At 45.2% G+C, this 17,272-nt stretch overlaps 1 protein-coding gene across 1 annotated transcript in view; it reads right to left on the bottom strand.

Annotated features, from left to right (window-relative positions):
• LOC118771410 (partitioning defective 3 homolog) overlaps positions 1-17,272 on the bottom strand; it is a 357,648-nt gene that overhangs the window by 190,732 nt on the left and 149,644 nt on the right. The window lies entirely within an intron of this gene.

Here is a 17,272-nt window from a genome sequence, read left to right as displayed (position 1 = left end):
AAACCACCTCTTCTTTGCTGTGGCAACAAACCTCTCTGAGTTAGTACAGAAAGACAGGGAGTCTTTGCCCAGCAGTTTAATCCCAAATTCCAGCCTCTTGGACAACAGAAACAGTTCCCAGCATGACCAATACTGTTTTCAAAAGGTTAAGCATGAACTATGTTAGGATGCTTGTTTTTATTTTGCAGAACAGGAAGGGTAACAGCAACGTCAAAACTCAAATTAGAAGTCACAGAGTGAAGAGTCATATTCTTAAAAAATAATCAAAGCCATACAGTGAAGAATCACATTCTTAAAAATGAACTGAAAACAGCACAGAGCATCCTCATTACAGTAACGCTGGTTTGGCCAATCATTAGTTTCCAGTTGCCAGGGAAAGCACTGCCATGCCTGGGATAGATATTAAAGCACAGAAAACCCTGTGCCATCTGGCACCTGATGTGTGAAGTGAGGAGGCAGGGACCTCACTCCAGACATGCTCTTCCAACTCATCCTTTCTCAACCACAACCCACAGGCTCGATGTCGGCCCTAGTGCTCATAAACCACCACTTCCGCAAATTCCTGAGGAAAGAATCAGCGCCACCTTGCCAAAAAATGCCCTCCTGCATGTGGTCACATTAAAAAAAAGGAAGAAAAGAAAAAAGAGAGAGAACAGGCCATACCACTCCTTCAGCGGGTCGTACCATTCCACAGCAGGTCATACCATTCCAGAAGCAGATCGTACCATTCAGCAGCACACGGTTCTCGGGTCTCTGTGGTACCCCAGCAATATCCGCTCTGGATGTGGCTAGCTCGCCTCCAAACAGTACACTTCACATATTCATTCCCGGTGGCCCAGGGTGAGAGGGATAAGCCAATCAAAATACATGCCTGCCAAGATAGTAACATGAGAGGTCTCTCCATGCCCTCCCATAATGTAATAATTTAATTTAGATGGCATTTTGCATACTGAAAAAGATTACTTAAGTGGACACTTAAGTGAGTTAAAATTGCATCAAAGAAAAAAATCTGAAATGTCAACATACAACAGCATTTGTGACTGGGACTTTTTTCTTCTTCTTCTTCTTCTAGGAGCGATCAAAATGTTTTTGTTCAAATTTGGCGAAAAACATTTTTTTTTTCTTTCATCATTAAAGACATCAACCCCTTAAATCTGTTTCTCTGTGCTTTTTTTCTTATCCGTTTTTTTTTTTTTTTTTTTTGAAGATGCAGCAAACGGTGCACAAAAGTTTGGGGCATGACGTGGATTACTTTAAGCAAATTAAAGCTAAACGGGTTCCTAATGCTATTAAGGAAATGAAATCAGCGCCGTGAGTGAGCTGTGCCTGTCCAGGTCTGGGGGACTGAGAGCTGCTGGCCGGAGCTTCAAGGGTCCCGGCTGCTTAGGTCCTCCCGCGGATTGCATTTGTTCGCAAAATACATCATCTGCCAGCCGCAATTTCATATCAGCGCAAGGGGCATATCTATCAATGACAGAGCGCTGTTTTGTGGGGCCGCTCTATCGTTAAATTGCACTTTAATTAAATTAGGCCGGGCTAATTATGAGGGTTTAAATCAATCACGCAGTCAATAACAAAAACCTAAAGCGCACAGCGTCTCAAACTTCCAGCCCCCCCTCTATCAATAATACCCGACAGGAACGGCCTTTGGTGGAACCACGGGTTTTAAAGGGTATGAATTATTGAAAATTAAGTTACCGCGATTTGCTTTGTCCGGATACTCTTACATGATCTACGGCCGGCTGGAAGGGGAAAATAACTAAATCCATACAGTTTCCTGACGAGCACTGGCTGACTGAGGAGTTTGAAAAATGAAATGTCCCCTGATGGATTGAGTGCATTTCAGTTTATCTAATGGGTGTCGGTCAGCTTTAATGATGCAGGATCCCTGAGTCACCCATGAAGTATTCTTCAGCACAGTTAGGAATTTCAGTTAGGAAGTTAGGAAGGGGGAAAAAAAATTAGATGTGGTGGTAATTGAAACATATTAAGGCAGATTTCACGTTACCCTTCCTCATAAAGTTCCCGCTTTGGTAAGAAAAAGCAGCAAAATCTCTCACGTCTCGAGCAGAGTTATGGCATTAACGCTACTTTGGCTTGCAGATTAATCGCGGTTTCAAGGTAATGGAGTAGAGGAACTATCTTTTTTGACTGCGCTGAACTATTAATCCGGCTTTTCAACTTTAAAGGTCATCAAGCACATCTAAGGTAATCCAAAGAGGGAAAAAAAGCATGAAAATGCCTGTCAGAGAACAGGAGTGTATGCAAACAGCCGAGACTAAAAACCTACTTAGAACAATTCAGAAACTGTTGCGCATTTTGCTGTGAATAAACGCACCCATTATAGAGCATCTCTGAGTGCACATATGCATACAATCACCCAGATACAGATCTGTCTGGCTTTCAGCTGAGCTCCATGCGCGGGGCACAATAAGCAATTCAAACTGGCAACAGACCGTTTGTCTTGATTTGTGGAGTCAGACCACAACCCCATTTCACTCTGTCACTCCATATTTCATTATTTATTCTGTAAAAGGGGGGAAAAAAGATGCAACTCACTGCTGACCTGCTAACAATCGTTTCTTAACTGGCTTAACAAATATGAAACAATATCCATTCAGTATTAATATTTCCCAACTTTCTGGTATGAAAAATAACCCAATAACAAGAGTACAGTATTTACCATAGAAACATCAGCATAATCTATTCATTTTCCAATGTATATTTAACAGCAATCCTTCTGCATATTCAAATTCATGCAGATAGATAACAACATGTAATTTGCCTTCATTTCAATGGGTAAAAAAAAAAAAAAAGAAAATTAATGTCATATTCTGTCATCTTCCACATTTACACTTCCCCAGCTCTCCCACTTCCTCACAAATTTGAGTGGATATCTATATTCGGCATAGGTCACTCAGGGGGATGGCCTATTCTACGTACTGCACAGGTAAGCACAAGGACCGTTACCGAGGAAAAAGCCGCCCATTGTTAACATTAGTCATCATTTACCCTCTCCTCCAATGACTTCATTTCTTAGCCGCGACGCGTGGACCGATTGCCCATTAATTTTTAATTGGAAGCCAGTGATTCTGAGGAGAAAAATCCATTTGGCCACATCCTCCGCGAGTGTCTAAATGAAGAGGGCTTCGTGGCAGTGAGTGTGAGAGTGCATTTAATGAAGTGAAGTCCCCCCGGGGGGGGGGGGAGACGCAGCACTCTCCTGCTTCCAGAAACGGCCCCGAAACGCTATGGAAAATATAACTCTATCCCGGCCCAATCTGTCGGCCAGGGATTCACATACTCTCTCTCTATCCCCCATTTCTTTGTTCTTCAATTTAAAAAGGTACATGTTGCGCATCATCATTTTAACCCATCATTCATGACCCAACCCTCTCAGTGATCATCAGCATGCTGTAGGAACTCTGCTGTTGCCCCCTGTGAAACTCTCAGCTCTAACAGGACCTGTAGCTCCAGCAGAACACAAGCTCAATGGTTAAAAGGAACGGTCTGTTTAACTTTCAACGTGCAGGTCTGCTGCGTCGAAGCTATCCGGCTGCGCTCGGCTACATCCCACCCACTTGTTCTGTCAGCAGGAGTGTGCTTTGCTGCAGGGAGTCCGATTTAAAAACACACAGCGCTACAAACAGTAAATACTGTAGAGCTACTTATAATTCCCCAGTGGCAGGGCCTCGCTAATTGATCTGATTTTAACTAATGGCCCCCGTAAATATACAGCTATTGGCATCTTTGCAAAATGTGGTACGGTGGTCACCGTACAATGTCTGTTGTGCTGTCCCTGACTCAGCTGATCTTTACACTGAAGACAAGAATTCAAATGCTTTCTTTCTTTCTTTCCAACTAGACCTGGGTATTAGTGACCATGATAGAAAAACCACTATCCAAAAAACACCCCTTGTGCAGGCATTCTCAAGGCAATCAACATTATTAATGCTCGATAACCTACTCGCCCAGGTTCTTGCCTTTTAATTCAGAGCAAGTGCTACCGTTTCGTATATTTAATTTGACGCTGCAGACAAATTCAGTTCCCCAGATGGTGAAAACAGCCTATTTGTTTAATCTGCTGAGAGAGTGAGATACTGCCAATTTAAATAATTTGAGTGCCTTTGGTGAATTTGCAATAAAAAGTACAGTGACAATATCTGAAACAAGCAGCAATCAACCTCTAAAATGCTCTAGAAAGGATTACTTTGGAATCCAGCATATTTTGTAATGATGCATTGCATTGGTCACAAATTCCATTGCAATGCCACAGTGTTGACCTCTATGCAGAGCACATACAGCCTTTTCCTGTTGTACAGCAGGTTCAGGGCTGAACGGCGTATGAACCCCTTCACCATTCCCTAAACTTAGTTCTTTAAGGGAAACCTGCTCCATGTGAATACCAAAATAGGGTAGTTTACTAAATACAGAACCCACTGGCAAGTTATTTAGAGGAACACTACTGCATGCAGTAAATATTTGCAGCAGGAAGGAGACTCTGTAAGTGATCTCAGTGTTCAGTTATGAAGAGCTGTCTAAATCAAACCATCAGCACCAGGGTACAAATTTAGTGCCAAATAGGAAACCGATGAATTTTAATGAACTTAATGTTATTGATAATTGAGCTCTCTTAAACTGCCAAGAGCACAAATCAAAATTACGCGAACTCAACAAGAAACGGAGAACTGCAATTCTGAAGCAGGTCAAGCGCCAGCGGGTGAAGCTTGATGGCAAATGGGCAAATGTCAGTGAGGAAGTGAATAAAATTAATACTAAAACTTCAGAAGAAAAAGAGACACGTACAATGATGGTCTATCCCTGGTATTCATGACATGAATGGAGAAGCAGCACCTTAGGGTAATCACAGAAACCAAGACAGGTTGGCATAGTCACATCTGATGTTATATAGGGAACTATGAGGGAAGGCCACATGTTCCAGTATAGCTCTGTACCCAGCCAGTTCAGTTATGGGACATTGAAATAATTTTCATGACATAACGACAATCTCTTTAAAAGAAGCATAAAATTTGTTTCTGGTCAAGTTCAGCAGAGAGCAGCGTTAGGAATTTTAATACAAGAGTGAACTTCAAGTTCAACTGCAGAGGGTGCAGAAAAATCAGTATTTGAATGCAAATTATTATTATTATTATTATTTTGAATCAGGTGAGGGTAAGAGTGTGGCATTACAAGCAACTGGCAATGTTTTGAACAACTGAGAGCTGCTCTCGCTGATGCCTGATTAGAAATCTAGCCCTTTGACTTTACCCTCAAAATGTCAATGGTGTCACTGTGTGATGGAGTGGTACATCAAGACAGTAATCAAACTACAGCAACTGTACAAAATCAGAAGCAAGACAGAATTTATACCTGCAAAGAAATAAGAAAACTGACAATTGCTTCAGCAATTTGTCCTTTAACTTACGGTACTAAACAGATTTCTGTTAACTACTATACAATAAAAGGCCACTGTCACATCTGCAAAAAAGGAATCCAAAATTTTACAGCAACCTTTACATTTCCCCTCTCTTCGCATATCTCCAGGACTGCTGCTTCAGAGAAACGGTGCTTGTACATGCTGATTGTTCCTTATTACCCCTATTCACAGCTACTTCCCTTGTTCAAGGTGTGCTGCTTGTAACAATTTGGTTGAAAAACCGATTCCTTCAGACATACCATAACAGGCAAATGACACAAGGTGAAAACACGCATTGACCTGTAATTATTCCGCTGTTGTTTCTTTAAGTATGTGCCTGTGGGAAACTGTTAATGCGAGGAAACATCAAAAGGCAAACATCGGAAAACGAGTGTCACATACAATGTCCCGTTCCTGATTTCCCAGTTGCTAAGCACATCACACAGAGTCAACATAATGTGCAGCGTTTGAAATGTAAAATGTACTCATCTTGGCAGGAGCGGAGGGAATATTTACATGAACTCTCAGGAAAACTGTCAAAAGAGTAGCTTACTGATCATATTCAGTCCCTTATAAGTCTATATTGGATGACATACTGCATTTTATCGCACAGTATGTTCTAGAGTCTTATTTACATACTCTAGGATCATTTTTGTTTCTGTTTTTATATTACTCACTCAGGGAAGACACTTGAAATCCAAAAATAAAATAACCACTTTACAATTTAATTTAATAAATTTACTAAATGTACTGAATTTTATAAAATGTTAAAAAAAACACTTTAATTGATTAAATTTTGTAATTATAGATGAAAATGGTAATCAAACTTCTCTTAATTTTCAAAATTAATACATACCTGAATGTACTTTGAAGCTGATACATATACTGATTATTCCAATGTAACCTGAAATAACAATGTTTATACTTCCAAATTTATTGGGTTAACTCACTAAAAGTCTGAAATTCAATATTGCATGGTAAAACGACTGAAATATATGGATTGATTTTCTCTACCTGTTTAAGCCATGGAGCTTTCTGGAATGTCGACTGGTTTTTTTAAGAAAAAATATCTATTCAGCTTTATGTCTCCTTTGAGATTTGACTGCTTTCATTTGCTACTGAAATTATTCAGTCCTTTTGGGTGTCATCTTTAACTGAGTGAATTCTGAATGAATATATTTTTTTAACAGACATGAGGCAGTCCCTGACCTCCTTAAGGTTTTTCTATGAGCAAGGATGTCTGTAGAGGGTACCTTAGCCCTTTAAAAAGATTCACACATTCCAACTGTGGTAATTCAAAAACATTAATTTGGACACGCACAAATTAACCTTCAATATTGAAGGTGGCCGTTGCAGAAACACATCCGAAAGCAACATGAAAAGAAAATCTGTCTTCCTGATCTGCACTGAAGTCGAGTGGGAGTGTGGGAATTAGTCTATTTTTATTTCAGCTTGACAACTTCAGGAAAAATATTTTTCAAACTTCAAACTTTCAAATTTGAGACATTTGAGCTCAATTGTTGAACTGAAAAGTTAAGATGTTCAGCAATTTAAAGGTTTAAAATATGTAGGCCTTATATGTAGGCTGATATGAAATGGCTCTATGAGAGAAATGTAAGGGGGAAATCTGATTTGAAATATGCTGGAATGTTTTTCACAGTTTTATGACAGGCTTTTTAGAAGGACGGTTTGGATTATTACTGAAGTGCATATTCCAGGGAGAGATTAAACCATTTGCATGAAGAGTACACTTACAATATTTATTTTCTCACTCTCCTTGGTCCACCATGTCACAGCCAATCATATACAGTCTAAACAAACCCCTCCCATCCCTTTTATCTTATGACCAATTGTACAAACAAAACGGTGAAAAGAAACATAGAGAAGCCGAACTGAATGGGCATTTCAAACTACAGGTTTGAATAAATAAATGTCACTTGCTCATTGGAGCTCAGATTAACAAGGCCTCAAGTCCAATGATTCTGTCAACTCTAAAACATTCCACTTATTATCTCACTTATGCACTGCGGACACCACCTGCATCAGAAAAGCATGTTTATCAGGGCAGAGAGGAGGGCGGCCAGCCCGAGGATTGGACCCCCTGTTTTTAAGTCCTTTTTTACGGGCGTCTGCGGTCTGCAGTGGCCAATTATGGCTAACCAATGAACCAAGCTTCACCTGAGAAGAACAAGAGCGAGGGTTCTAGATTTCAGCAGGCCTGGACATGCCACCTGAAAGCGCCGTTGATGAACACACTCCTGAGACCAGGGGGTTGGGGGGCTGCGGGAGGTCACTGTTCTTCACAAAGACACTTTATTTCCTTTCTCTCCCTCTACCTCTCGCTCCCCCCTCCCTTCCCTCCCACTGCATTAAAACGGTCAATCAACTCAGTTCACATTCAACTCCCATTGCTTTTTCATCCCCATTCATGCAAATGAAATGTGGCTCGCTCTTCAAATGGGAGACCCGGCGCTCTGCCCCGGCGCTCTGCCCCGGCCCTTCGCCGGGGGGACGGAATGTTTACTTTCACTGTGGCAACACTGCATTCCTATGGCAACTTAAAAGCATTGCTCTCTAATGGGCTCTATAAAAAAAAAAAAAAAAGGTTGAGAGAAAAAAAAGAGAAAGCGCCGTGCGACAATGGACCTCATTGTGGCGGAGAGAACCCATTCGGGCCGGGGAGTGGGAACACGGGGCAGTAAATAAAAAATGAAATAAACAGGGATGAATTATTCAGCGGGCCCGAGGAAGCGGATCCTGTCAATCATCCGAGTCCGGCTTCCGCCTTACTGCCTTACTGTGGTGCCTCCGCCGAAATAAACGACCGTTAAGTGTTTGGGCTTATAGGTGCGTGGTGAAGAATGCGACCCTCTTAGGGTTTTCACAAATATGTGTTTTGAGTTCACTTCAGTTTGCGTACATGCATAGTTGCACACGCTTCTCTTCTCTATACCATGACCAACTGTTTAATTGCATCCAGGTGTCGATTGCTTTAAAAGACGTGGCTTAATGGCAAACTGGCCCCCTGAGCAGCATGTCTGTTGCAGAACTGAACTCTTTGTACAATGTAAAGCGTTTCGTGCGTGCCTAATTTTCAATATCTGTCAGCATTAGCATCTGGACTCAGCCTGTTTTATTTTATAAGCCTTTTTATCCTGGATTAGGCACAGGGCTCAATGGAATTTTTTTTGGCTTTCGCTACATGTGTGTATATGCATTGTACAGGGACTTAAAGTTGTGTTACTCTAACAGCACTGTACAGTAAATCTTAAACAGAAAACAGACCCTGCAGTGATGAGATGATTCCTTTGTGTAGACCCTACATTATATACCTCGCCCCTTCAATTTAACTGTTACGCCACATTTAACTTTAATAATGTATATAGTCTAATTAACTAACTAATTAGTTCATTTCAGTGATGTGCAAATTTGTGATGATATTCACCTATATAGATCGTGTACAAATTGGTTTCTAAGGACAAAGCACCACCAAGGTTAGACTGAACACTCCCCTCAGACTCGGCATCCTCGTGTAACTCTACACCGCTGTTTGTGCCACAGCAGATTACGCGTTTTCCCTCCGCAGGGCGATTTATTTTCAGAAGTCATTATTGTCTCCATCTTAGGTGCTCCTGCTCCCTATGATTTGTGGGTAATGATCTGGCACCCGGGCCTGTGTTCAATTATTCTCATCGAGAAAGCGATTTCTCACTCCGCCGAGCGAATCAAAATGCGCTCTCTACTTATAATCAGAAATTAACATGTTCATAATGGGCTAGGTAAAGGGGAGGAAAGAAAAATAAAGAAACAAATACAAATTGTTGCGTAATACAGAAAGCACAGAGAAGCAGATGGCAGGACGCATGTGCCGGGTGCTATCAAAACACACATTTAAAAGGTCAGCAGCCCACTTGTCGCAATGCTTATAGGCAGGGTTTTGATCCTAATACATAGAGCCGCACTTAAGGTAAAAAAAAACAAAAAAAAAAAAAAAAAATCAACGTCTGTTCAAAACCATTTGCGCTGATAATCCGCTTGTTTTTTTTTCTCCACTTAAGGCTTGATTTGAAGAAAGGACAGGAGAGAAACACTGTGGCATGGTAATTAAGGCAGGAGAGAGGAAGGGGGCGGAGCACAGAGTCACAGTGTAAGCTGTGAAGTGGAGCCCACAGGTTGTGGACGGAAACTCCGCTAATTAAGCCTGGAAAAGAGAACAAGCAGTGGGCAGGTGTGTGAGTGCTGCCTGAGCTCTCAGAGTACAGCCAATTGATTATTAATGACCCCCCAAGCAGGGGGAAAATGAGGGGAACAGCAGTCTCCACACAAAGGTGGAACAGCGAGGGGCGTGCCTGTATGGGCCCTGCCAGTCCTCCCCTCTGATAGCAGGAAGGGGGCGGGGGTGGTGAATTAAGCAGTGCTAAACTGTGAAATTAATGTGCGTGAACGCGCGAGGGAGAAGCCTCTCCCTGTCCCCGCTCTGAGCAAATGAGGTAAGGGAGGTGACTCGGAACTTTCAGCGGAGTTCCTCTGCCGACAGAGGGAGCGGGCGCAGGTCGGGGGAACATTTTATTGGGGGGAAGAGAGGTACAGGGAGGCGCAATGCGCCATGAGAGACCTTTAAAAACACTGTGCTTTAATTGCACCTCAACCATCCCCATTTGGGATCGTGCCGCTGTTGCCGCTTCACCTGCATCCCCAATCTCCACGCTCCTCAGACACGTTCGACTACAGAAAATAACTTTTGTCCAAGTCATTATGCTCGGCAGTTAAAACTGCCGCGACTTACAATGCTTTTATTGGCACTCACGTAGTGGGGAAGAAAAAGGCTGAGAACAGCACTTAGGCCAGGGATTAATAGAGAATTTTAATGGAAACGTAATAGGGTTGGAGGAGGTCTATTTCTTTAGAAAAAGCAGCTGGGCTCTTTCCTCTGATGACTCACTAACGTAACTTAGGGGCCTTCAGCGCTGCGCATTAATGCACTGATAATAGGAGGACGAGGGCAAACAACAATGGTAATTATTACAATTTCTGTCATTATCATCATCAGTAGTAGTAGTGCCTACTTCCCTCACACTGTCATTGTCTTGTAGGTCGTTGTTATTGCTATTATGAATATTATGACTATTAGGATTATTATTGTTATCTATCTAAGAGCATTCTTTGTTTTAAGGAACTTATACAGGGTGACCTACAAGACTTTCAGTTTTGTTGTTATTATTATGAATATTATAACTAGAATGATTTTTTTTTAACCTATCTAAGTGTATTCTTTGTTTTCAAGGAACTTATACAAGGTGACCTACAAGATTTTCAGTTTTGCAACTGGCTTCTACTGCTTAATTTTTTGTGGAAGCAATTTAAGTACCATTGTACCTTGCTCAAGGTGTCTAGACATCAGTTGGGAGTAGTCTCGAGTGGCTGTCACATGTTCCCACTTGTGGCTTGGTGAGCCTCTCAGGGCCGCGACCCCACAGTGACCCGGTGAGCGCTCAGAAGGACACGCCACGACAGCAAGGGTCAGAGAACCAGGAGAGCTCTGTCAGCATGGCAGCCCATGTTTACAGGCCTGTCCAAACCCCATCTGCTCCACTTTAAGGACCTTGCCCAATCACAGCTTCACACCGAGGTCACATGATCAGCTCTTAATACTCATGTGTGACAGATATTTTCTAGAGTCGCCAAGACTATAGAGTGACAGTGTACGGTGTTGCCATGCTCCAAGTACAGACTTTTGGCTCCTTCACAATACCTGTTATACAGTGGCATTTCTGTTGGTTTCTCATTTCCGACACCACGTGAACCAGAATGCAGTATGAGGCACAGCGTACCAAGCGTAGAGGGGAGCTGCACTGTGCCTGCTGTCTCTTATTTTAATTCCTCACACCAAAATATCCATACTTTTCTCTCCCCCGCTCTCCTCTGAGGGATGAACTAATGGCGGAGACAAGCAGGCAGTCAAACTCTTACGCGGTACTTGAGTGTGGGCTTAATGGAGCGGAACGGTTCCGGCTCGCTTGGCTGGGGGGGGGGCGTGGGGAGCGGCCCCCGACACTCTGATGCTCAGCCACACGTCTGACAGGTGCACAGGAAGGGGTGGACGAGGCGGGGCAGGGCGGGGGGGGAGGCAGTGCACTCTCAATGCAGTGAAAACAAGTCACCCCGATGGGTTCTCCGCCGCCCGCCCGCCAATTGTGAGTGTGCCTCTGAGCTTTATGGCCAAGGTCAATAACAACAAAGTCTCAGATTTCTCTGTCTGGGCCGACACCTTTGTGCGTTGCTCACTGGAAGGGAGGAAGAGGGTCACTGGGCAGGTTCGGGAGGGGGGCAGAGGGGAGGGGAGCAGAGCGTCTGCTAATAAACAGGCACCACCTTTTTTAAAGACTGCTACTTGTTTAGGTTCACGTTCTCCCACATAACTGTGATTTAAGGAGTCAAAGCTCCAGAAACAGGTGACGTGTATCTTTGAAAGAATGAGGCCAGCAGTAATTGTCTAGTACACTGACAAGAGAAATTAATAAAAAAAAAAAGGAAAAAAAAGGATCCTCAACACCGAACGCTGGGGGTAAACAGCGAACAGGCTGATGGTTAATTAAGCCTGGAGTGCTCGTTTGCGTTTCAGGTTCCCATTGTCTTACTCTCTCAGCAGGGTTTCGGTCCCCTGTGAGCTGCCATTTACACTGCGAGAGGGGAGAGGAGAGGAGAGGAGAGGAGAGGAGAGGAGAGGAGAGGAGAGGAGAGGAGAGAAGCCTTCTGCCGTTACCAAGCAGGGGAGCGTTTGGACCGGGCCCAATACTGAACGCACAGCAGCACCTACTGGCCAGGTCGTCAGAGCTGTGCCTGTGAGCCGACCAATCCTGACACAGGCCTGCCTGTCTGGGGGCCAATGAGGTGCGATTTCAAGGGAGGAAAAAGAGAGAAACGAGTCTCCTTAAACAGAGCATCGAACTCCTTTCAGAGCACTGAGCTGGGAACGGCTTTATCATGCTAAGGTAAGTCCACATTCAGAGATCTGAAGCGTGATAAATGGGTGAAGCCACGGGTGAAAGCACAGGTGTCTGGCTGCACACTGAATCTCCAACCTGGCAGATTAGGATCGTGCCATCTGAAAATCACCCAGATAATTTAAGAGAATTAAAGAAAATCCAGGAAATAGCTTTTTCCAAAAATGTTGCTCTCACGCATCCTGGGACTTTCAGCTCGTCAGAGTGGGTCTGCTGAGAGGCCCATTCCATCTAAACCGGAGCCCCCAGTGTAGGACAGCACAAAGTCACAGGGTACCCTCACCTTGCACACCTGTGGGCATGTCCCGTTGGGCCTCCGGTTTTGGAGAAAGTGACAGGTTCAGGGAGCTGTGACTTCTTGTGCGCAGCCTGGAGCCCCCATGTGGACGGCCCAAAGGATTCTCTCCCTCTCCTTACCCTCTTTCAGCTCCACCCTACCGTTCAGCAGCTCCTCCACCGGCAGCTGCCACAATTAGGCAGGGAGAGCACTGCAGCTGAGCTCCTGGCTCCGGTTTCCACCAGTTCCAGCGACTCGTGCACGACACTACCGAGAGACAGCCCCGTCCCACGGGTCCCACCGGGAGCGCTCTCCTCCCGGGACGCCGCCTCTCCTAAAAGCTGCCGTTTAGAAGCGTGGCACAGAGCCGCCTCTCCCACAGCCCCACCTCCCACCCCCCCCAATCACCGCGGTGGTGGCAGCAGGCTTCTTTTCATCACCGGACGCCCATGTCACCGGGGGGCGACCCGCAGCTCTGTTATCATTTAGGGGGAATTAGAAGGCGGACGTACAGCCCTGACACGAGCAGAAAAGCGAAGGAGCGTTTGCCTGGCAGCTTCTGTGATCAAAGTGTCCCCCCCCCCCCCCCCCCCAAGAAGCTCTCTCAGATCCCCGCCCCCCCCCCCCCCTTCCACAGAAGGACACAGCAGAGGACAACCGCCTGTGAAAAAAGCAGGGCTCTCCCTCGCCTCACGCCTCCGTGGCGCCCCCGCTAACAGCTGACAAATCTTCCCGGGCGCTCTCAGAAAAAGCTCTCTCTCTCTCTCTCTCTCTCGGTGATACTGGAAGCCATTAGCATTCGTCAACAGAAATAACGGGTCGGTGTCTGCAGGACCAGCCGTTTATTTAAGGAATAACTAATAAGGCGGTTTCGCGTTTACGGGTCGATGAATAGAGCTCTCGAGCGTGTTAATTTAGCGTCCGGTAAAGCAGCTTCGGCCTGAGGGCCCGCCGAGAGATGCTGATGGCGTGTGCGTGTGCACGCCGTGTGCGGGGGCGTGCCATGGGAACCGTGGAAAAGTCGAACGTCAGCCGGAGAGCGGCGATCTTTCTCATCTTTACAATTAGCCGCATACCTAAGGATATGTCATCATTCAGAAAGACCACCTTTATAAAGCCTATGCAGCAACATTTCAGCATGGACTGTTCACATCGTATTACGTCATTTTCATTTAGCAGGCAATCAAATCCACAGTGACTTACATAGGTTACAATTTTTACATGTTATCCATTTATACAGCTGAATATTTACAGTACTGAGGGAATTCTGGGTTGAGTACCTTGCCCAAGGGTACAGCAGTGCTGCCACAGCATGGAATTGAACCAACAACCTCTTGGTTACAAGCCCTGCTGCTCACCACTATGCTACATTTTTGTTTCTGTCTTCCGTTTCCATTCTTTTTGTCTGTAAGTGACTGTTGAATTTTATTTTTTATTAGTTTTTGACAACAACATTACAGTTGAACATACACCTGTGTAACGACATGGTAACTACTTCAATAACAGAAGTTGTTATCCTGTAACTACACTGTAGCCAACACGGAACTCAACTTAACAATTCCTTAAGTATAGTTCAGAAGTCGTTAAGTTGAATTTCAAATTAGCTCCGATGCAGTAACGGAATAAAAACCTCTTGAAGTTTTCTTTTTTTTCCCCCCTTTTCAAGTACCTTGATGTTTAAAGGAAAGGAGAAGCTGCCGGAATAATTCAATGGCAGGCTGGCGGTGCATTTTTAATTCATCATTAAGAGGGAGAGATTATGAAAAATGCATTACAGAGCACCACTTTAAAGGTGAGACACGGGTACTGACTCCCGCTACACAGCACCACGCAGTGATCCGTTCCGCAGCCAGTCGCCATAAAAGGCCAAAGCCGAGATGCAACTCTAAGTCGAGTAATGCTACCCAGCTGTGGGTACACAGCTTTTTCAAGCTCCTCGATGCCGTTTTTTTTTTGTAAATCCATTCATTTTTCAAACAGAGAGGAGCATTGAAAAATAAACAAGCTTTTTAAATACGATCCTGGCAGAGAGAGAGAGAGAGAGAGAGAGAGAGAGAGAGAGAGGGAGAAAGAGAGAGAGAGAGAGAGAGAGAGAGAAAGAGAGAGAGAGAGAGAGAGAGAGAGAGAGAGAGAAAGAGAGAGAGAGAGGGAGGAACATTCCAGGCCCCTCCGCTCTGAGCCAGGCCCCTATTTCTGCGCTCCATCACCGTTGCCCTCTGACCGCAATAAAGGACAGACCGCTCCGGCGTATTTGTTGGCTTTAGCCCATCCGCCGGTGGTGGATTCGCTCGCTGGGAAGGAGTGACCGGGTTATGGCGCCTTTGTAGTTAATTTCATTAGGGCTTATCGCCCTGCCGCGATCGCTCCTCCGGTACCCCATCTCCACCTCTACCCCTTCACCCCCCCCCCCCGTCACAGATACCAGACGCGCCAATGTACATCACACAGCTGTGTCAGCCCCACCAACTCTCCCCCAGCTCCATTCGGCTCCTCTCCCTCTCCCACACACACACACACACACACACACACACACACACACACACACACAGCCTCTCTCCAATGGCTATCACCACCCAGAGCTCCAGCACTCTATCGTGAGGCTACAGCACTACCATCCTCCCTAACCGCATTTGCAACGTTCCGAGACCGTGACCGTGGACAGACTGTGTTTAGCGTCGGGATTATCAGAGCCTATAAATTAACTACGCAAATGCATTAGATAAACAAACGTTGATAAACAAATAAAAGCTAATTGCTTTTTCATTCCGCTTCAAAGACCCCATGCCTTTGTGTGTGCGTGCGCGTGTGTGTGTAATCATTATTTCGGTCTCAGCCTCGCAGATCATGGCAAGTGTGATGTTTTAATTAACTCATCAAGATTTATTTTTATTTCATGCTAATGATACCACGCGAACGACCCCCCCCCCCCTTTCCTTTTCAGAAAAAACACCACAAATACTAAAATAAAGTTAGCAGAAAGTGCTAAGATGCAAAATACCTGACAAAAGGAGTTAAATTGGGGGTAAAACCCAGTGCTATCACCTGCCTCACAGCGGGGTAAGAAACATCTGCAATAGCAGCAGCCGCTCTCCCCCAGTGAAATCAATCTTTATAACAAGCCCCATGATATTTCCATTCGAGCCAAAAACACTTCTTACACTACCCTGTTTTTCAGGACGTGTTGGCCGTGTGAGGTCTGTGCTGATGCGCTGTATCTGAAAAAGGCTAACATTACTGAGGATATTACTACAAAGCTTGCACAGCTGACTTGATCATGTAGCATGTTCAATGGGAAATACAAGTCAGTACTGTATGTGGTGAGATTAGGACACTGAAATTAAGCAGAAATAAAATACAAAGATAGTTCATTTGGATTCAATGGATCTAAACACTGCATGCCTACTTATACTAGCACAGATAATAAATAACTGAGTGAAATATGGAGCTCAAAGCAATATTTGGGCCGAGTATTTGGACTGTGAATACGTGACTGCCGAAATGAAGGTAAGGTCATATATGTTAGCTGCAGGGGAGATGCATGTGTCCTTTGCAGGAAAACGGAGTTTGCCTCCTGTCCGCTCTGCTCAGGTCAGCCATATTGTTCTAGAAGCCTCAGATATTTCCAGCAGAGCAGACCCCTCCAGGCATAGGGGTAACACATATCAAACTCCGAACATATAACCGCACAAAAATACAACAATCATTTGACGGGAGAGCAAGTTAGGAGAGGTGGTCGTGCCCCCCAGGGTGTGTGAGCACTGCTTAATGGGCAGACTCTTTAAAAGCGTAGCAAAAGCACATTCGGAGAAGGACACCCTGGCTGGCTGGCTACACCACTGCTCAACTCCAAAATGGAGCAGGCAGGAATCTGCAACGGCCACTTGTCAGCCCAGAGAGTGCTCGGAAAAACGGCGCCGCCAGACGCGGCAAGCGGGGGTTGCCGGCACGTATAAGCCGGCAAAGTCAATACAGCGCGCACACGCACCGCAGGGTGACCACCGGCACCTGCCACCCCACTTCCTGTCATTCCACATCAGCACTTCCTGCGTGAGGGGGGGAACCAGGCCACAGCGGGATGTCACCGCGGGGCCCCGTCGGCCCGATCCGCCGCGTGAGGCGGGGGAGGGGGGGAGGGGGGGAGGAAAAGAAAAAAGCCCCAGAATAAGACTCACACAGCCTGAAAATTGAAGTGCCGGGGCCCGGCAGCCTTATCACGCCTGCCCACCTCTGACTGAGCTGGTCAGGTCAACCGCTGCAGTAATGGTCTGGACTTAAAATGTATTACTCTGTCAGGCCCGCCGAGCTTTGATTGACTGCTCTGCTGGATGAGCTCCGAGCTGGCCGGGACGGGGTAGCCAATTGGCTTTTCCATGCAAGATGGTCGTTTTAATGATGATGCACGACTCTCTGCGGGGCTGGAGGGCTTTCCCATTTGTCTTGATGGGAAGATGAAGCAGAGGTGTGTCACCTGCGAACACGCCGAATCACAACCCCCCCCCCCCAATATTCAAGGCGTTTCAGGTGAGAGGGGGGGAGAAAGTGTAATACTGTTCCAGAAAAAATCATTTGTAATGT

Source organism: Megalops cyprinoides, chromosome 2, assembly GCF_013368585.1.
Source record: "Megalops cyprinoides isolate fMegCyp1 chromosome 2, fMegCyp1.pri, whole genome shotgun sequence".
Classification (NCBI taxonomy): Eukaryota; Metazoa; Chordata; class Actinopteri; order Elopiformes; family Megalopidae; genus Megalops; species Megalops cyprinoides.
This window is presented reverse-complemented; position numbering and strand designations above follow the sequence as displayed.